This window comes from Pinus tabuliformis, chromosome X (genome assembly GCF_031772625.1).
Source record: "Pinus tabuliformis cultivar Carrire ecotype Pingquan chromosome X, CPIR1, whole genome shotgun sequence".
Lineage (NCBI taxonomy): Eukaryota > Viridiplantae > Streptophyta > Pinopsida > Pinales > Pinaceae > Pinus > Pinus tabuliformis.
The window spans coordinates 163,293,878-163,317,129 of NC_142308.1; the positions used below are offsets into that span (position 1 = coordinate 163,293,878).

General features: G+C 37.5%; 1 protein-coding gene across 1 annotated transcript in view; it reads left to right on the forward strand.

Annotated features, from left to right (window-relative positions):
* LOC149138963 (poly(ADP-ribose) glycohydrolase 1-like) overlaps positions 1-23,252 on the forward strand; it is a 437,544-nt gene that overhangs the window by 281,029 nt on the left and 133,263 nt on the right. The window lies entirely within an intron of this gene.

The window sequence follows — 23,252 nt, forward strand, 5'->3', positions numbered from 1 at the left end:
TTTGTTCTGCCAAACTTCCAACCGAAGGAAGTAATGCATAAGGCCAAGATCTTTCATTTCAAATCTTTCTGTGAGTTCCTTTTTACACCACTCAATTAAGTGGTCTTCTCCTATCAGAAAGAGATCATCAACATATAACACTACAAATAGAGGTTGATTCTTGATCATCTTGAGATACAAGTTAGAATCAGCATCACTGCTTTGAAAGCCCAAATCTTTAAGAAAATTGTCCATGGTTTCATACCATACTCGAGGAGCCTATTTAAGGTCGTACAAAGCCTTCCTTAGCCTGCATACATGTGAGTCTTTTCTATGCAAAATAAAGCCTTATGGCTGTTCAACATAAACTTCCTACTCTACATTTCCATTTAGAAAAGCAGTTTTGACATCCATTTGATGTAACTTCCAAGCAAATATAGAGGCTAAAGAAATGACTGTATGAATGGAAGTATACCTTGCCTCTGGTGCATATGTTTCATCATAATCAATGCCTTCCTTTTGGGTGAAACCACGGGCAACAAACCTTGCCTTAAACTTTTCAATGCTACCTTCTACAACATGTTTAATCTTGTATATCCACTTAGATGAAACAACTGATTTATCAGTAGGTCTTGGAACAATATCCCATACATTATTCTTCATTATAGATTTATATTCTTCGAGCATTGCATCTTTCCAGACTTGTAATTTATTTGCTTCATCAAAAGTAGAAGGTTCAGATTCACTTAAGTTGCTAACAAGTGCTACATAACCACTATACCTGTGAGGTCTTTTGCTCTTCCTGAATGTGCCTTTGGGAGCAGCTATCTTTTCTGCTTATTGTAGAATTTCCTTGGCCCAAGATGGTTTTCTCTTAACTGGAGCATCTTCAAGTGATTTTTCTAGGACTTCAGTAGGCTCAAGATGCAAGTCATTATCCATGGGATCATCTTGGTTTCTCTCCCTCTGACTCCCTGAACCTGAGCTTTCAACAAACGGAGAGGTAGGCTCATTTTCGGTTTCAAGCCGAAGTTCTTTTGACTTTTTGAAGGTTGCTTCTTCATGGAAGGTGACATCCCGAGTCACCTCAATTTTTCTTTGACGAGGTATATAAACTCTGTAGTCTTTGGATGACTCACTATATCCCACAAATAGGCCTTTTATTCCGGAGGGTTCTAGTTTGGACCTCTTGTCCTTGGGAACATGAATGTAAACTGGGCAACTGAAGACTCTAAAGTGGCTTACATCAGGCTTGACTCCAGTGAAAGCTTCTTCAGGTGTTTTATCCTTGAGAATGGAATGAGGGCTACGGTTTTGAATGTAAACCACTGTCCTGGTAGCTTCGGCCCAAAGAGAGATAGGAAGGTCTTGGTCAAACATCATTGCTTTGGAGGCTTCAACAAGGGTTCTATTTTTCCTCTCAGCTACTCCATTTTGCTGAGGATTATAAGGGGCAGTCAATTGTTTTCTTATGCCATGTTCTTTACAGAAATCCACAAAAGGATGGTATTCATACTCCCCCCCATTATCAGACCTAAGAGTTTTAATCTTCTTATCAGTTTGATTTTCCACTAGGGCTTTAAATTCTTTGAATTTCTCAAAGGTCTCATTCTTGTTTTTCATGAAATACACCCAACATTTTCTGGAGAAGTCATCAATAAAAGATACATAGTACAAATAGCCACTCAAAGAAGGACAAGTCATAGGACCACATATATCTGAATGAATTAGCTCTAGGATATCTTTAGATCTGCTATCACTGCTATTAAATGATTTCTTTGTATTTTTACCAAGCAAACACCCTTTGCAAACTTCATTTTCTGAAAGTGAAATATGGGGAAGCCTCTTACCATGTGATGTAGATCTGAAAGTGCCTCATGGCAGAGATGGCCGAACCTCCTATGCCAAAGCTCGCTGTTGCTGACAATATTTTGAACAAGAGCTTGAATAGGATAGCCAGTGAGCTTGTAAAGTCCACCTTCGCAAATTCCAATTGCTTCAGTTTCCTGGATGCCTTTTTCTTTCGGCCATAGATATGCTTACTCATCTATAAAGGCAATTCTGAAGCCTTTCTTTTCCAATGTAGATACAGAAATAAGGTTCTTATTCATGTTTGATACATGTAAAACATCAATAAGATGCAAGATAGCTCCTGAATCTAGTTGCAAGGAGATGTACTCAACTCCAATAATCTCATGATTGGAGTCATCTCCTGATTCCACCTGAACACTAAGTTACCAGGATACGGATACAGATCCAGATCCGGATCCGGATACGGATACAGATCCGTTGGATTTTTGAAAAGCCAGGATCCGGATACGGCGAGGATACGACGAGTACAAAAATATATAATAATATTTTTTAAAATTTTAAAAAATACATTTGATGTTTAAAATCAAAACCATTCATGAATCACAACATTAGAACTAAAATAATTAGACAATTTATGAATCTGAACACTAAAATGATGCATCTTGCCTCATACAAAGATGATAGTAGTAAAAACAAAATGAATGTTTCATCAATGATCACTTTATTAATATGATAATATAGAGTAGGTGTGTCTACATATCATGAAATGGGTCTACATCATCATCATCTACATATTGCAACTCTACATCATGAATAGACGATCGTGCGCCAGGAATGTTAGAAGTTGTTGTAGAAGTAGGAAGTGGTTGTGTAGCATCCTCAAGTAGATTAAGGTGAGTCATGGCATTCAATGTCATGTTCAAGTCAGATATTTCAGGTTCCACATCCCACATCCTATTTGGACCTTTTTTATACTCTGAAGTAGAATGTGATAGAAGGCGAAGGTTGGAATGGACATATACAAGATCCTCAACCTTTGTTGCTCCCAATCTGTTTCTCTTTATTGAATGGATGAAGCCATATGTACTCCAGTTCCTCTCAGCTGATGAGGAACTGGCAACCTGCGATAATAACCTCGTGGCTAGAGTTGAGAGATAAGTGCTATCTCCACCATGAAAGCCCCACCAAGTAATAGGATCCATATGCCCCCGATCATCCATGGCTATTGGATCTGAAAAGATCCCAGTGGATTGTACAAATGCTCCAAATTCCTCACGTACATCCTTTGCAATTCCAACTTCCCTATAGATTTTCCTCAAAGCTGTCTTATATCCCTGTACCACTTCAGAATCTCTGTTTGGTGCTGCTCTACCAGTTAAAGACAATATTTTGGAATGGTAATATTTGGGGTGTAGAGCATAAGCCAAAAGGTGTAATGGTGTGGTCATTTTGTTCCACCTTTTTGTAACTATGTCTTTCACCTCATTGTAAAATACTTCAAAGGGGTCATGCTCACTTGCCTTGATAATTTCCCGTATTTTCTCCAACATACTATCTATATTTTCATAGACTTCCCCCAAGCAAGGCATATCTGTGTCAAATGCCCTAATCATGGTTAGAATTGGTTCTGTGAATTGCAAAAGGTATTGGACCTTGTCCCACCATGCACCATCAAGAATGATATACTTTATTCTTTGTCCTCTATCAGAAGTTGAAGTCCTCCATGATTCCCAAAGAGGGTCAATGACCATTGCCTGTAATGCTTGTCTGACCTCCAAAAGCCTTTTTATGACTAAAGTGTGGGAAGCAAAACGAGTTTCAGCAACCTACATAAACATATTGAAAAGTAAAATCTTAAATTAGAGATAAAATAAGTTGAACATTAAAATTGAGAACTCATAATGCATAACATTGATTAAAATTGGAGAACTCATAATGCATAACATTGATTAAAATTGGAGTACCTTTAGTAGCTCCAACTTTGCAAAACTTCGATATATGGCTTGGGACATTGAGTGATTGGTGATAAACATTTGGATCTCCTTTGATGCTACATATATTTCATTGATCCACTCAATTTCACCAATCTTGGCTAGCATAAGGTTCAATGAATGCACTGCACATGGAGTCCAAAATATGTGATTGTATTGACCCTCCACAATCAGGCCCGCTGCTCTACAAACCTTTGCGTTGTCTGTGATAACTTGGACAACATTTTGTGACCCCACACTTTCTATTGCATCAATAAGAATTGTCGAGATGAATGTTGCATCTTTTTCCACTCCACTGCAATCAATGGCCTTCAACAACATTGCTCCTTGAGGACAAATTGCAATAACATTAATTAAAGGGCGATTTCTTTGGTCTCTCCATCCATCAGAAACGATGGACACCCCTATTTCTGCCCATGTATCACGGATTGATTGTAATTGTCTATCCACAAATTTTCTTTCTGATGTTAACAAAGTGGTGCGTACCTTTTCATACCCGGGGCTCTTGTATCCTTTTGGTGCTTCATTAACTGCTTTAATCATTTGTTGCCAATAAGGAGAGCGCACCAAATTGAATGCCAGTCCATTTGCATAGATGCAACGAGCAACATGCTCATCTGCAACTTCTCTACCCTGGTTATTGAACGCTGCTTCAAGAGGTCCTAGAGTAGGCCTTTTATTACTTGTGAGAGCTGGTGTAGATGGCAATGAAGACTTGGTTGTAGAGGCTTGCATAGGGAGTTTTCCCTTGCTAAATTTCCTATCAGCAGCATCTTGCAAAGATACATAAAACTTAACTTTTGCAGGACTCAAACCTGTCCCAGGTTGGCCATTTGGACCATTTGGACCGTTGCATACTAACACACCTGTGTTAGTTTGCCCAGTGAGATGGGCCTTCACCCTAGTGTATGAGCCATTTCGAATGCTATTGCATTCACTACATCTCCATTTGTATGAACCACCACCAGAGTTTTTGCCAAGAATTTCCACATATTGCCATAAAGGAGATCTTGGATCTTTATTGACATTTATTCCTTCACTAGATTCATGCTGTAATGGTTCCATGTTTAATAGTTTGTCACACCTGCGTTGATAACCAAATATAAATTAATAAAATTGTCATTCTGAAAACAAAATTCTAAATTGTTATTCCTAATATATTATTATATATATGCATGTGTAGGGCGCAATAAAATTACAAAAAAATATAAAATTCTAAATTATTATTTTATAATAAATAATTTAAAATTTAAATAAGTAAGTTAATAACTAATTATATATAATTTAAAATTTTAAAAACTAATCAACATATAAAATTTAAATATTAATAAAAAAAAAACAATACACATAATACATATTGAATAATATTATAATTGATATAAATTATAATTATTAAAATAAAATTATAAACCATCTTTAATTTTTAATTTTTAATTTTTAACCATATTTAATTTTTAAATATGCATAATTTAAAATTTTAAAAACTAATCAACATTTAAAATTTAAATATTAATAATAAAAAAACAACACACATAATACGTATTGAATAATTATTAAAATAAAATTATAAACCATATTTAAATTTTATTTATAAGTTATACCGTATAGGTATATCATATATGTTATAAAAATAAAAATAATTAAAATAAAACACACACATTAAAATCTATACGTATATCATATATGTTATAAAAATAAAAAAAATTAAAATAAAACGCACACATTAAAAAGCCTACCGCGCAGCGCTCGATCCACAACGGCCACGCCTGCAACCCGCGCTCCTCTGCCCGACCCACGACGCCGACGGGAAACTGAGACACCGACTCCACGCATGCAAACCGCGCCTGGTTCTCTGCCCAACTCACGACGCCCACGGGGAACTGAAACGAGAATTGAAACGAGGACGCCCGCGTGCAACCCGCGCCTGGTCCTCTGCCCGACCCACGACGCCCACGGGGAAGGATGGCTCGCCTGCTGTGGGCAAAGAACGCCGCACAGCTCGACCCACGACACCGGACACCTGCTCTCCACGACGCTGCTAATCAAATTCGCCCACGCTAAAATGGATTTCACCATCGCCTTTTTATAGAATACCTTGCAGCTAAACCGAGAGTTAAACTAGACGTTAAACAGGAATAAAATTTCAATTAACTGAGTTGGATCAATAGTTAACTAAAGATCCAAACCCACCTGAACTGCACAATCAACATTTTGTTAACTGCTCGTACGGATCCCACCGTATCCGTATCCGTACCAGTTTCGGATTCGGGGATCCGAGGTTTCACCGTTTGACCCCCACGGATCCGGTAACGTAGCCTGAACACCAAATGATTTCTTCTTGTAGTTTGTAAGGATCTCTTTGTAACCTGTCATGTGGATGGAGGCACCACTATCAATCAGCATGTGTCTCGCTTGGAAGACACCGAACCAGAGAGAGCTGAAATTCCCAAGTATTCCTTCCTGCCTTCACTTTCTTGTTCATGGAAAGAACTCCTAGTTCTTCTTCTTGGATTTTCTTCTTCAACAGTAGAAGCATATTGTTTGCCTTTGCTATAATTACCTCTCTTCTTGAACCTGTAGTCTTTAGCCATGTGTCCCAATTTGTTGCAATTATAACATTTAATCTTTGAAATATCAAAGTGTTTATCTTTATAGGATGCTTTACCTTTCCCCTTTTGATCATTCTTGGGAATGGAAGACCTTTGGAAGGATGGTCTCCTTCCTCTTTTCCTTGTTCTGGTGGCAAGTGCATGAACCTCTTCCTTGGAGGTTCCTTCTCTGATCATTACATTACTTTCTTCTTCGACACAATCATGCCAAAGTCTCTCAAAAGTAGGTTTTTCAGCTCTTCCACTTACGCTTGAAAGGAAAGTTCCCCAAGAAGGAGGAAGGCCATCATAAATGATCTGCACCAAATGATCATCTTCCACCTTGACTCTAGCTACTATAAGCTGATCTCGTATTTGCTTAATCTTTGAGCAGAAATCTGCAACAATCTCTCCCTTTTCTAGCTTCAGGAACTTTAGCTTATGCTTCAAGGATCTCTTCTGACTTGTTGCAGACTTCTTATACAGACTGGAAAGTGAATCCATACATTGTTTTGGAGTCTTTGCATTTGTCATTACCCCTAGGACATTATCCTTCATAGAATCAAATATAATTCTTCTTGATTTTGCCTGTTTTTGATCAAAAGCAACACCCCCAACAATGGAGGTAGGGTGCTCTGGTTCAAAATTGATAAAGTGGAGCAATTCTTGCCCTTGAAGGATGTTAGTGATCCTCATCTTCCAAACATGAAAGTTGGAGGACCCTTCCAATTGGTCTTCCTTTTGAACAACAGTGGAGGAGGAAGCCATAACTCAGCCTGCAAATAAACCTTGTGTAGATCTGGAAAAATAAGCCTCTGATCTATGTGGAGTCTGAATGCTACAAGTCAGAGCTCTACACACCCTGCTCTGATACCATGTTAAAATTTTCTTAACCCAAGATGACTGCTCTCCTCAATGTTGCACGAAGCGGGAGCGAAGCGGAAGCGCGGAGCGCGGAAGCGTCATTTTCCAAAAATCTAGGAAGCGAAGCGTCCGCGGAAGCGTCTGCTATATATATATATATTTTTATATTTTTTTGCATTTATACTCAAAACAAACATCCCAAATACCAAATTAATTGTAGAAGACATGAAAACATGCATATTTTTGCATAAATCAAGATAGATATGGCATCCATGATTCCATTGTAGTTACTAGTATGTACAACAATCATCTATATTCTAGCTATTACAAACATACATCATGAAAACCGACCAACGTAAATGCAGTAAGCATCAGAATCCCCTGGCCCTGCCTTTTGCTCTTTGGCACTTCTTGATTTCCTTGCACGCCCTTTGCGCAACATGATTATTCACTCACCATAATATCTTACAACAGTGACATGTTTTTTTGGACGCATTTTCTCAAGATCCGATAGTAATAATCAGCATATTGAGGACAGTTAAGTTCTATCTGTTTAAATGCCACCAGACAGATTGGTGATGAGCAACATTACATCATATTTAATATCATGTGGATCGCAATAGACGGTACTTACTGAACATCTTCCTCGCAAGTTGCAAGTATATATTCAATTGATTTAATAAACTGATATCTTATTCTATACGTAGGTAACGACGAAATTAACACACTGCTGTATTTTTCAATTTAAAACAACCGGTAACCTGTTATGCCGCTCTTTCTTATGGCCTCCTCTCCTATCATCACTCGTCATTGTTACGAATGAAAGCAGAGTGACTTTCGACGCAAGTGTTGGGATTTTAATTATTTTTTTCTGTGAATGATCTCATCGCTGAGACGGGGCTCAACCTCTCTCGTTCGTTTCTGGATAACGTGTTAGGTAAGCATTTCAAATAATCATATTGTAACTTGCCTCGAGGGACTCTACGCGGCGTTCAACCGTTTATTTCTGACAATGAAATGCCTAGCAAATATTAGATGAAGCTGTAGGTAATGATTTTGCTTCTCGAAAACCAGGAATCACTCAAAAAATGCGGAATCGCACTTCGGGAAAAACGGAATCGCGCTTCCTTTGGCGCTTCCGGAACGCTTCCGTACGGGACGCAATTCCGGCCTAGGATCCGGGGGGGGGGGGGGGGGGGGGGGCGCTTCCTGCAACACTGGCTCTCCTATGTTTCTTTATCAAATAACCCAGATCTTGAATTACTTCAATAACATAATTAAAATTCTGAACTTGTAGCATTCACATATATAGCTGAAAATATAAACAATAGAAACTAACTTTTCGAGTACACATGAAATTCTATTTTTCAAATCAGTTTATTGTAAATGATAAAAAATTTAAAAGGACAACTCAAAACTGAGGTTTTCAACCTTCTAAACACTTAGATTTGCTAGATTTGCTTACTGTTCACGTAGATCTGCACTTAGATTTGCTAGATCTGCTTGCTGTTCACTTAGATCTCCACTCAGATTTGCAAGATCTGCCTTGTGGTTCACTTAGATCTGCTAGAGCTAACTACTGTATACGAATGTGAGTACTTTAAATTCTTTAGATCTAATCATCTAAATATATCATTCATAAGTAATTGTAATAAGTTGTTAAAATATTCAAACACATCAATACACAGGATTTACCTTGGGGAAACCCAGTGAGGGAGAAAACCCTAGTGAAGACCTTCTTACTTTATTGCTCTTGAACAAATTTGCAGGTACAAAACCTTTCTTGAGGGTGTTACAGTACAGTTCGCTGGGAGAGAGGACGACTGGAGACAAATGAAGCCTTAATTGACTTGAAACTTCTTACGTGCATGTGCAAATGACTTAGATCAACTCGCCTTGAGCCAAAGATGTCAGATCTGAAGCAACCCAGACTAGATCTGAGCTTGTATGAAGTAGATCTGAAGATTACTTGGGTGCACTGTAGAAAAATAGACCAGATCTGGGCGAAATGACTACTGAACTTTGAATGCTTATATCTAACAACTGAGAACTTGAAACCTTGGGTGCTCAAGAGGGATAGGTGCGCCTTGGAGAGTAGATGAAAAACTGTAGAAAAAGAACTTGTGTAGCGAATTGCTTTCTCTTGGTCCTTTTATCATTTCTCTTGGCTAGAATGGAGCGCCCAGATTTAATCTTGGATTGACATTGGATAAGTTTCATGATCCTTCTAGAAGACTCCATGGGAGAGGGGTTATCAACTTAAGTTGTTCTCCTAGACACAAGTGCGCCCCTCTCTCTTCTAATTTTACATTTACATCTTTAATATAATAATGCCTTTATAAACATAGGCAAACTTAGGCTTTTAGCCTTTACATCATATCATTACATTATAACATCTCAACTAGTCACTAGGACTAGGAGTTTACATGACAACCACTTTTATATGAATCAAGGCTTTTACATAGACATTTTATATAGGCATTTTATCACTCTCTCAATCACCATGGTCCATTCGCCTGCAATTACATTTAAGTACTTATGTTCAAGATAACAATAAGAAGGTGGTCTTTTCCATGTGATCATTTAGTAATACAGCTTGGATACTTGTTGGAGTAAGCCTTGGAAGGGTTGGGTTCTAGGTAGTCACATCACAACAAGCCAAGGAGTCCATCACACATGCCAGTACTAGCTCATTGGGCTTGTTCATTCGTCCTGGCTCTTGCTAGACTTAGTCTTGACTGTTGCTCAAAGAGCTCACAAGACATTGCCTTGGATATTGTACATGGCTGACTAGGCATCCACTACAACTCCTTCATCCTTGCTCTTGTCAAAGCTCACAAGTCTTCTACCTTCGCCTTGACTTTTGCAGTGACTCATAGGATTTATTGATTCTCCAAATCTTCTCTGGCTAGCCTCAGGGTGGCCATTTAAGGCCTCTCATTGGAGAATGACTTCCGGTGTTGCTATTTTCAACACAGGGAACTCTCTTATGCTATACTGCCGCTGTTAGACTACTTTTCATATTGCAATTCTCATTGCGTTCTTTTTATTTTACAGACCTCTTGGCTTATCTTCTTGTTATGCTTTTGTTGTCCATATCCGTCAGTTTTTCTCGATATCAATGCTATGAAATCATGAATTGACTGAGGGCAAATTGTGACTAGAAATAAAATATACAATTTTTTATAAAAAAGGTGGATTTAGGTGCCTCTATTATATCCAAACTATTGGACGCCATATATGCAAAGTTTTTTGATATATATATATATATATATATATAGCATCTAAGAGTGACCAATGTTATCAGAACTGGACTAGTCTTCATGACGGTCTACCCCATAGCTGGGAACTGGACTGGAACAAAAAAAAATGACTGGATGGCCAAAAAATACATAAATATACAAATTTTGAAAAAGAATACATATATTATATGCATCCATATGAATCCAAGCCATTATAACAAATATGCAAAGTTATAGCAAATGTGTATATAATGAAAATAACATCAAGTGCAATCCATCTCTGAACCAAAAATACATCAACAAAGAGGCTCTAGATAACCTCTAGAGTCCTAATAAATTATGCTACAAAAAATACCTACATATCATCAAAATCGTTGCCCATATCGAGATCATCATCATCAATATCACCTTCTAAGAATTAAAATAAGAAAGAAAAATCTTAACAGGTCAAATTGAGATTTTGTTTGACTGGTGGGTATTGTTACCGCTCAATCTAGCAAGGGTCTTAGGAGGGGTTCGAAATGGGAAAATACTAGACCCAGTGGCAACAATGGGACAAGGACCCACTGTCACCTCAGTTGATGTCCCTTGCTCTTTATGGACTTTCACCGATAGGAGGAGTCCCTGTATAAGGGAAATCACTATGAATGATAAGTCAATGATGGGATTTATAGTGATTTCAGGAGCCCATTCACAAGGGAGACTCAAATGGTAGGGTTTGATTGCTTTAGAAGCAAGGTGTGGGCTCTCCAACAAAGACTCAAAGGAGGCCTAGACCTAAGGATGGGATATTTTCTTGATAAAGGATGCCTTAGAACTAAGATTCCTAAGGGAAGAAGGTTTCTACGTGGCCTTTGTGAAATAATGAATGAAGGTATGGGACCTGTTGCACTAAAATTGTCAAAGTTCCAAGGAAGCAAAAGTACCAAATGTTTCGACAGGATCGGATCGCCTATCAGCAGTCCATGTGTCATGTTCAACCCTTTCTACAAGTTATATGATGTAAATGATCCTAGTATGACCTCGAGTATATGTAACAACCTAGGTAAGCTTATGATTTTGGTGACGAATTTCATCCTAGGAGGTTTTTTAACGTCATTGATTATCTATGTTTCTAAACACGAGTAATCAGAAGAGTTTTTTCGCTTCATCTTAAACCCCAAAGCTAGGGTGAAATTTATTGTCAGAATCTTAGGTGAGTCCTAATTTTTTTAGTCGAGTTTGATGTTACTGCTCACTCTAGCAAGGGTCTTAGGAGGGGTTTGAAATGGGAAAATACTAGATCCAGTGGCAACAATGGGACAAGGACCCACTGTCACCTCAGTCGATGTCCCTTGCTCTTTATGGAATTTCACCGATAGTAGGAGTCCTTGTATAAGGGAAATCACTATGAATGATAAGTCAATGATGGGATTGATAGTGATTTCAGGAGCCCATTCACAAGAGAGTCTCAAATGATAGGGTTTGCTTGCTTTAGAAGCAAGGTGTGGGGCTCTCCAAGAAAGACTCAAAAGAGGCCTAGACCTAGGGATGGGATATTTTCTTGATAAGGGATGTCTTAAAACTAAGATTCCTAAGGGAAGAAGGTTTCTATGTGGCCTTTGTGAAATAATGAATGAAGGTATGGGACCTGTTGCACTGAAATTGTCAAAGTTCCAAGGAAGCAAAAGTACCAAATTTTTCGACAGGATCGGATCACCTATCAGCAGTCCATGTGTCATGGTCAACCCATTTTGCAAGTTATATGATGTAAATGATCCTAGTAAGACCTTGAGTATATGTAACAACCTAGGTAAGCCTATGATTTTGGTGACGAATTTCATCCTAGGAGGTTTTTTAACCTCACTGATTATCTATGTTTCTAAACACGACTAATCAGAAGAGTTTTTTCCCTCCAGCTTAAACCCCAAAGCTAGGGTGAAATTTATTGTCGGAATCTTAAGTGAGTCCTAATGTTTTTAGTCGAGTCTGATGTAAAAGTGATTTGGGAATAATTTAAGCTAGCTGGCTTAATTATTTTATTACAAATCACTTGGTCTACTAGAGCATATTGTGTTGTAGATGGATTATGTGTCTTGAGGGTCTAAGACAAATGTGTATTTCCCCTTTGAGGGTTGTAAATGTAAAAATTATGTATTAGAAGGTAAAATAATTAAATCCCCTCATGTGTAAATTAATTGATTTTTTTGGCAAAATAAAATTAAATCTTAAGCCAGAAAATTAATTAATAGAGTCAAAATTAAATTGTCTTAGGAAAAATAATTCTCCAAGTAGAAAAATTCGTGGGTCTTAAAGGAACCAATTTTAAAGGTTTTCCACCAAGAGAATATTGTATATTTCAAGAAAATTTGGACCCTTGGACCTTGGTGGTTAAGTCGAAATCAAATTTTTGAGGAAATTAGCTCAAAATAATTAATTTTGAGCCAATAAAAATGAAATTAAATGATAATTCGAAAATTCCTCAAAAAATAAAAAATCAAGGGCCAAGAATAAAAGATCTTTATGTGTTTATCAACAACCAAGATTATTTTGACAAGGATCAAAGAACATTATTTTTCCACTTGGATGATAAATCTATAAATTAGAGAGTCATTTGAGTCTCTAGCATCTTGATTTCTGGCTAGAAAATTTTTGCTGAAGCAGCTTTGTAACTATTGTCCCGTTAGGAACTATTTTTTCAATCATAATAAAGATTTTGGGGTGCAATTCAAGGTGTTCTTGCTTATTTATTTATGGTATGTTCTGACTATGGACATCTCTATGTTGTGCTAAATATTGGTAAGATTTTTTTTCTCATTAGATGGAGATAGAACCATACTATTGATAGTTTTGGCCTAATCTTAGGTGGTTTGATTCCCCATGTGATCTAATAAATTATGGTAGATGTACTGTTTGTAAATGGTCTAAACATAGCTTGTTGAGTGTAAGTTAGATGTGTGACAAAGGCTATGATGTTCTTTTTAGAGCTCAAGACTGTGAAATCATGTCAACATCTATATGGAAGGTACGATTTCGAATTGAGAATAATGTATATATCTTGAAAGAAGAGAATGAGGAATGCTACATCAGCAAACAAGATGAATCTTGGCTATGGCATAGGAGATTGGGGCATCTCAACTTTGATCACATCATCAAACTCAACAAGAAGAAAGTAGTCAGAGATCTACCAACAATAAAAAGGCCTCAAAACACTATCTGCAAGTCATGTCAAATGGGCAAACAAACATAAACATCATTCAAAGTCAAAGATAAACTATCAAGCAGTAAGCCCTTGCAACTAGTTCATATGGATCTATGCGGGCCTTCCAGAACAGAAGCACCAAGAGGAGAACAATATTTCATGCTAGTAATAGATGACTATTCAAGATTAACATGGGTGGCATTTCTTAGAAATAAGTCAGAAGCATTTGAGAAATTTAAAACATTTAAGGCATTGGCAGAAAATCAAACAGGGTGCAAGATAAAGTGCATAAGGTCAGACAAAGGAGGTGAATTTACATCAGATGAGTTTGCAGACCTATGTAAGGAATTTGGGATAAAACAACAATATACTATTGCAGACACACCACAACAGAATGGAGTTGTAGAGAGACAAAACAGGTATGTTCAGCAAATAGCCAGAGCCATGATGCAAGAAAGAAACATTGCTCAAACCTATTGGGCAGAAGCGGTGCATACAACAATACATATTCTCAATAAGGCACATCTTAGACCAAATTGTGATAAGACACCTTATGAACTGTGGCACGGGAAACCAACAACAATCAAACATTTTAAAGTATTTAGAAGTAAATGTTATATCAAAAATAATGATGAAAAGTTGGGAAAGTTTGATGCTCGATCTGATGAAGGAATATTTTTGGGATATTCGTCAAAAAGTAAGGGATACAGGTGTTATAATAAAAGACTGCATAAGATTGTGGAATGCATAGATGTAAAGGTTGATGAAGAGCTACCCAATAAGAACAAGAACACAGGTTTTATCAATCCTCCAAACCATCATCATCATATCAGTAAGGAGAATGAAGTACAAGATGAAGAATTAGAAGATACTAAGACTCATCCAAAAGGACCTTCAAGATACACTCAAAAGAATCACCTTGAAAATCAAATTATTGGAGATAAAAGTGGAGGAGTACAAACAAGGAGGAAACTAGTAGAAAAATATGAGCAAGTTCATATAGCCATGTTGTCACAGATAGAGCCAAAGAACTTTGAAGAGGCAAGTAAAGACAAAAGTTGGATAGATGTTATGAATGAGGAGTTAGACCAAATTGAGAAGAACGAGACTTGGGAACTAACACCAAGACCTGTCAGAAAGAATATCATTGGCACAAAATGGGTATTCAAAAATAAGATGAATGAACAGGGTCAAGTTGTTAGAAACAAAGCCAGACTCGTGTGTAAGGGTTACTCACAAGTAGAAGGACTTGATTATGAAGAGACCTTTGCACCAGTCGCGAGATTGGAGGCAATCAGGATGTTTTTGGCCTTTGCATGCTACAATGATTTCAAGGTGTATCAAATGGACGTGAAGTCTGCTTTCCTAAATGGTGATCTTGAGGAAGAAGTCTATATGGAACAACTTGAAGGTTTCTCATTGACAAATAAGCCTAATTATGTCTGCAGGTTAAAGAAAGAACTATATGGTCTTAAACAAGCACCTCGGGCATGGTACTCTAGACTGGACAAGTACCTTCAAAAACAGGGGTTCAAGAGAGGAGGAGCTGATAGTAATCTATACATTAAGGCTGATAAAGATGAGTTACTGATTATAGTTGTGTACATGGATGATATTATGTTTGGCAGCAATAAGCATCATCTAGTAGAATGGTTTGCTGAAGAGATGAAGACCGAGTTCGAAATGTCTATGATTGGAGAACTTACCTTCTACCTAGGGCTCCAGATCCTACAAAACCTTGGAGGCATATTCATTTCTCAAGAGAAATATCTAAGAGATATGTTGAAAAGATTCCAAATGGAAGATTGTAAACCTGTCTCAACCCCCATGACTACGGGATGTAAGTTATGTGCAGATGATGAATCACTTGATGTGGATCAAAATCAATATAGATGTTGATTTTTGGTAGCATCGAATGTGCTCTAGCCTTGAAATTTGGAGGAGAGGCTTAGCACATGAGATCTCCAAGACCCAGAAATCGTTTTGAGAAATTCCACCGGGATGAGGAGTTATTAAAATAATTAATATTTTTAAAGGGTTCCTAAGTCTAAACTTAGGAAAATAAAAATATTAATGGGTATTAATAAAGATAAGGGTGAGAAGCTTCTAAGAAAAGAGGATCAAGTCTGTTTCAATCTTAAATGTTGATTAGAGACTTAATCTCGGCCATTGATTCATCAACAGGAAAAGTATAAGAGAGGACTTGAGGATCATTCGGAGAAACACTGACAGATACTCAATATCTCAAGGAAAATCGATTCTCAAGTAAAGGAGATCGATTTCAGAGGGAGAGTTGCAGGGTGGAGGAAGAGGAGGGCATCAACAACAAGTAGTGACTGAGGAGGAGGTGATGCAGGGACAGTGGGAGACAACGCAGAGAGAGACACAGTCCAGAGGAGAGATGTAGCCCTCACGCAGGCTGATGCAGAGGGACACAGAGCCACTCAGAGCCACGCTGGGCCACGCAGAGTGACGCAGAGGTGACGCAGGAGTGGGAGCAGGGTCTCCAAAGTGTCAGAAAGTCTCAAAGGGAAAGTCTCAGGTGTTTTCTTTCAGTTTCTCTGTAAAATCATTCCTTGTAAAAGCAATTGTTGCTGAAGATTAATAAAGCCCTCATCTGTTGCATCAATTTTCCCACATTGGGTTTTTCTGGGGACAATTGTTCAAAAACAATTGTTTTGATGTGATTGGTTCTTGTGCATGTGTTTTTCTCTGGGTAATTGTGTGATAACTGCAGTAGAATTTATTTTAATATTTGCTGAAAGGATTTCATAAATAACTTATTGTGGGTGAAATAAATCAGTTGTTGTAGTAGAATTTCAGTTTAGAAAATTTCACAATAGATTTATTATAGGAAGTTTGTTATACCTAACAACTTCTCGACCGGATATAATGTTGGTAGTCGAATTAGTAGCAAGGTATCAATCAACACCCAAACAAAGCCATTTGTTAGCAACGAAAAGAATATTCAGGTACTTGAAGGGGACTATAGGCTATGGTCTATGGTATCCGAAAGGTAAGGATTTTACTTTGACAACATACACAGATGCAGATTGGGCGAGCTGTGTGGATGACAGAAAAAGTACAAGTGGTGGTGCATTCTACCTAGGAGAATCATTGGTGGCATGGCTAAGCAAAAAACAAACATCAGTGTCTCTATCTACTGCAAAAGCTGAGTACATAGCAGCTGTAGCATGTTGCACTCAAGTATTGTGGATGAAACAAACACTGCAAGACATGAAGGTAAATTTTAATGAACCTATATCTATCAAGTGCGAAAATACAAGTGCAATAAGCATTTCAAAAAATCTTGTGCTCCATTCAAAGACTAAACATATCCCTATAAAGTACCACTTTCTCAGAGAACAAGTGGCTGAGCAAACAGTGAAGATGGAGTACATACCCACAAGGGAACAAATAACAGACATATTTACAAAACCCCTTGCTAAAGAACCATTTGAATATCTGAGAAACAAGCTAGGGATAGTACCTACAGACTCTCTTCACTAATCTGACTTCAAAAGGAGAACCTAAAAGATTGCAAAGTATATGAAATTGAGCACGATCTAAGGGGGAGATTATAGGAGCAAGAAGGAGTAATGAAGAGGAACACAAATCTTATGATCATGACAAGAATTTGAAGCAGTTAAAGAAGTAGAAAGAACAAAAGCATCATCAAAGTGGGAAATCAAGTCACGTTCTCTAGGAGCTATCAACATCAATCAGGTTCACCATTCAAAAGTCCATTCTTCAATGATTTTTTTTCACATGTATATATCTGATGCATAAACTTGTAAATAAATTTCTGCAAGTAGACACAATACTAGTACTGTTAAGACAATTGCATATCTAATTGGTATCTATTCACATCATGTTGAAAGTTAAGCATAACTTATTGTGAAATTGCATCATCAATTTTGCTCAAGATTCTTCATTCTCTGATTGCATCAATATACATTATGATGATTCCAGTTAAACATTTGATGTATAAAACCTGAGAGCCATCCAAATATAAACATGGAAGCAAGAGAAAAGATACTTCCATCAAGCGGAGGAGCAGACTCTATATATGTTTATGTTTGGTTTATAGATGCATTCATCATGAAGCATCATGAGATCTACATCAGAACCTAATTATTGGCAATCTCCATGTGAAGACTTCTATTCCAGCAACTAATCAAATATTGTACCAATTTCACTGCATCACTAGGATTTCTCTAAATCCTTCAACTCTCTTATTGTGAAAACAAAGATTTGGATGCAAGAAGAGTTAAACTGTATGTATCCTCAATAAAGGAAACCTCTTGAAAAACACCAACAACATAGTTAAAAATGAAGATCTGTAGAACAACAAGATGTTGAACAAAAGGCTATTCGCTGCATGCTATTTAAAAAAAAGGGGAGGGGGAGCAAGACATCACTAGCACTGATAAATCACATTCATTAAAAAAAATTATTCAAGAAAACTTGCACAGTAAGCAAGCATCTCAAAGAAGGAAATGGGAATCGGAAGAGAATTGAGCACTCAGAATGAATTTTATATACAAAGGTAAGATATGAATAGCTGCAAGATATCTAATGCAAGGACAAAGAAGAGTAATGTTTAATTGCAATTATGAAGGTCAAAATTTGACTGGAGCAGAGATGTCAAGTACAAAAGGACAGGACCATACTTAGTATTGACAGCTAGTGGATAGGAGCAGCACTAAAAATCTCGGAGATATCATGAAATCTCTTGAAGCAGTGGAATAATTGTGGTCAGTAGAATAATAACGTACATAGGAATACAAGGCAGTGGAATAATTGTGTGCAACAGAATAATAATAATAACTCACAGAGGAATAATTATATGCAGCATTCATATATTCTATTGGGGGAATTTTTATTTGATTCCCTCAGCATTAATTGCCTTGCAGCAACACTTGTGGTTATTATGGCATTCAAGCATTCATTATCATTATTATTGTTGCACAATAGATATTCAACGTATTACTGAACAATAATGGTATTTGAAGCATTATTGGAAATATTTTTTATCATTATTTCATCAAAGAGTCAAATTAGGGTTTTGAGCCCTAGGCACTTATCTCAATGCATCTCAACCTCAACATATCACCACAATGTATTACGATATCGGTTATGATCGCTGAAACTTGAATTGGATTCAATGCCTTCTTAGAACAGCTAGCTGGCGTTGTTATGTTTCCCAAAGATGAGGTGGTGTTGTTGATTTAGGTGCCATTGCTGGAAGAGAAATGTTGCACCTTAAACACTGCAATGATTAAGTTTTGTAGGTGGATTTGTTGCATTATTTAAAGCCCGGTATTCACAATTTAGAGAATGTTTCAACATCAAATAGAAACATTATATGCCCTATATTTCTTTCTTCCCCGCGGAAAAGAAGTTTTGATAGAATACTAAACAATCAAAATCCTTTATATGGTCAGGCTGCTGGTCTTTGCAAATAATAGCTATCTTCTGGTCAAAATACCAAGAGGTCTGGTTGGGTTGAGGAATGCAGAAGTAGAGAGATTCTAGAATTCGAAACTGGAGGTGTTAAGCTCCACAAGTTGTCAAATTTTGTATGTGAGTTTACGCTAATTGTTACAAACATGGAGCTTGAGTGGATAATAATGATTTTCAAGAGCATTCATACAACACACTTATTGAGTAATGTCGCGAGACATTTGAGGTTCACATCACTCTTGACTTGTTTGAAGAAATATGCAAATATGCTTTGCAAATTTGTGTTAATACTTTCCATCCAATGATGCAAGTAAGAAAGAAAAAGATAATGAACTAGATCTATTGTTCCCAATCTACAAAATGATGTGCAACTTTGAAGTCAAAACAACTTGAAGGTGTTGAAAGTGGCTTGGATGAATATGTGATAAAGTCACAAAGAAAGGCAAAATGTGATGAATTGCAGAATATAGAAACTAAGTGTTTCTCAAATCACAAACTCAGGAATCAAATTGTGACAAGAATTGATAGTATTAAATGAAATGAGGGTAGTAGTTACCAAAGACAAGAACTGCGGTATGTGGTGGCTATGTGTACTAGGAAAATTTCTCTTATTGCTAATCTCACAATGTTGCGTTATAATGCCATATAAGTGATAGCACTGACTTTCTGGATTCTTGGAACCCCATATCTACGCAGATGTAGAACTGGTCAACCACTTTCAAAAATCAATCTGGCTTTGGAGAGTCGAAAATTGCAACTTCGTGGGAGCTTCTATGTTCTCCAGGACAAGCAATTTCCGTCGGAGTGTCTTTTGGTCTTCAGAGCCAATATTTTCCGAGCTTTCTCTAGAGTATTTATACATCATTTAGTGAAAAAAAAGGTTATGCCTAAATTCGACATTTGGAGGAGGTTAAAAAGCTTTATTGAATAACTCTATTGATCTCTCCTATTATCCTCTCGTGAAAAATGATTGACAGGGTAAAAAATGCAAAGTCTAAGAGCGATGCAAAGAGCAGAGACAACAAATGCAATCATAGGATGAGGTCGTAGTGGAGGCCACATCCCAACCTTTCAATGACTGGCAAGTGGAGGACCCTCGACATATCAGCCCTAAGGCACTCTATTCGCACCATGTGGATTCCATGGTCGAGATCGAGGCATGCGTAGGAGAAGACATAGTCGACCTTCGATGAGAAATAAAGCGCACTTAATCGTTGGAGAAGCACTGTTCACAGTATGGATCGAGGGATGTCGATGCCATGCATACTACAGTAAGCTTACATAGTTGAGGCGCCTTGCTAGGGCGGTGTACTGAACTCAATGAATAAATCCTCAACTCCCCAACTGCCCTCTAGCCTCAACTAAGTATAAATTATATTTATGATAATGACTACTTCTTTTGCTGGAAATTTTGGGTATGTTTTTCCTGAAGTCCAAGAAAAAAAATATCAGGGGAAAAGGGAAAAAATTAGATGCTTAACTGGGTATAATATAACTTGGTTTATGACAAAATGACAACACTATTTTTTTCCAGGAAATCAGTGAAGCTAAATTGGTTGATTTTGTGTGATGCACTCATAATCATGTCAAACATCTGAGATTCCCCTAGTTAATGTTTATGCATTATTTCTGAGTAAAATAATTATTCTCCTTAGTGGTGATGTAAATCTCCTTAAGATTGTAGTTGAAATCATCAAAGGTATAACTACAACTACATTAATGAACATGCTATTTTTTGAAATATGAAGTGGGTATAAGATATTGGAAAGTTTTATCCAGATAACAAAACCATATCATCTTTAAGGTGGTAGTGAATCCTAATCATGGTATAGTCTCAGTCAAAGAATAAAGTTGTATCATACTCAAAGGTTGGTTACAATTTAGACTAGATTAAAAGAGGCATCATGAAAGGAGTGCATATTAAATATGCTGTAATTTTTTTTCAAGCAGTGCTCAATACAATACATTTCTCGTGCATACCATATTTTCCTTATAAAGTGTTCTCTCAACAGTATTCTTTTAGAGTGTTCTCACAACAATGTATTGTAGCACTGGTATTGAGCGTCTTTGAAGCAACATTTATATATCATATGTTGCAACATTCATTTTGGATACACTAAGGATGCTTTTACAGTCTAACCCCTTGCCATTGATGTCAAAGGGGGAGGTAAGCAGAGGTTATGGGCAACAATGAGAAATAAGCAGAGGTTATGGCCAGCAAGGAGAAATATCTTTCAAGACAAAAGGAGGAGGACGAATGAGTTGCCATCAATGCCAAAGGGGGAGATTGTTGGCAATATTGGCATTGATGTCAAGATTAAGCTGATTGATTAATTGTAATGATCCTTAATAGGAATATAAGTGATAACAAGCAAATAATACATGCAACAAATTACAAAAACGAAATATTCAGCAAACATCCATATAAAAGCTACAAATGGAGAACTTTCGAGCCATTTTATGAAATTTCTACGAGTCAAATACAATAGATCATGGAATGGTGCGCTTGGGCTTGTCTGAAAGGACAACTAGGACCAAACCCAGGTAGGAAAATTGCTGAGCTGAGGGCTGCCCAGCTGCTACTCCAATCTGCACTACGCTGCCCAGAAACTACTACTCTACTGAAGTTTGAATGGATAGAAGGTGCACTAAAACTTCCTAGAAATTCATATGCTTTTAACCCTGGATTCCTTGGCCAAAACCCGCAAAAACCCAAAAATGTTTTGGCCTAATTTGGACTTCCCAAAATCGACCCCCAAAGGCACTATTTAATCCCCAATAATTCTACAATGTCTGCTGCAAAGATACAGCTTAAAACCCCACCTATGGTGTTCAGAAAATTATGAAACTTTATATCTGGGATCCTTGTGGAAAACCAAAAAAAACCCAGAAAAACCTAGAAAGGATTTTGATTGGTTTAGACTTCCGATTTTCGACCCCCTTGGAGCCTCACCTCAGCTGTAGCTGCCAATTTCGACTTGCTAGAAACTGCCTGTAAATCCACATGAGAACTTCTCCAAAATGCCGAGTTCACCTATGCTATCTAATCCTTGACTCCCCGAATGATCTCTTGGCCCAACTCAGCTGCTTCCAAGTACCATGAAAAGCTGTTGTGTGGCCTCTATGCTATCTTGCAACCTAGTAGTTCGAATTGCTAGAATGCTGGCTCAGCTGGCTGTAAAACCTAGGAAGAACGGTGGTCTAATGTTGCTACCTCAGCTTTCCAACTCCCAGACAAGCAATCAGGTCTCTGCTTGCCTCAATATCCCTTTGCGTGTTCCCTGGCTGCCCAGAAATACACACTCCTTGCTCTGCAGTTGTTGGTGGTGCTATGTCACTACCCCAGAACTCTTGAAATCCTTGTAGAACTGCCTCTCTAGGGCGGGGATGGATGGTCCCCCGAAGTAGAGGTTGAATCTCCCGCTTGAGAGATTCGTGGCTAAACAGCCGGTTGACTCAGCTAAACAATAGAGTGAACAGTCAAGTGATTTTGTTTGCAAGATGTATAAATGAATCCCAAAATGAGAGCTGCTCCCTCCTTATAACTCCTTGGGTCTCCCTTGCCTCATGTGGACCCCTCCATCCACCTATTCGGCTTTCCCTCCAAGCTATTCGAATGGGCCAATTCGAATTCCCATGTGGGTGGCCCCCATATTCCACTAGCAACCAAATTAAGTTGAATTGCCTCTGAAGTCCCTAAGTCGAAAATGATGGGTTCTCTTCCTTAGACAAAATTGTGCAAAATTGTGTAGTAACACCCTGTTACAAATGTGTTTGAGAAGAGACATGACATTACTATCAATAAATGTTATTGATGTCACTAAGCACATTGGTGATAATTTATGTTGAATGGAAAGTGTACATAAATGTTGAATGTTGAATATAAAATGCTGAAAGTGATGTGAAGTGCAAAGGCTATGCTAATCAATGTGAAGGTTAAACATTGAAACAAAAGATGAAGTACATATATTTGTTTAAACAGAAAATGTAGACAATCCAAATCTGTTTTGTCTCTTGTAATTAGTACTAAATAAACTATTAGTTCAACTCTATTTTATTTTACAAATAACTCTTAGAATTGAAAATGAGAATACAAGCTTGTGAGCAGTTTTGGAAGTCCAAGAGACTA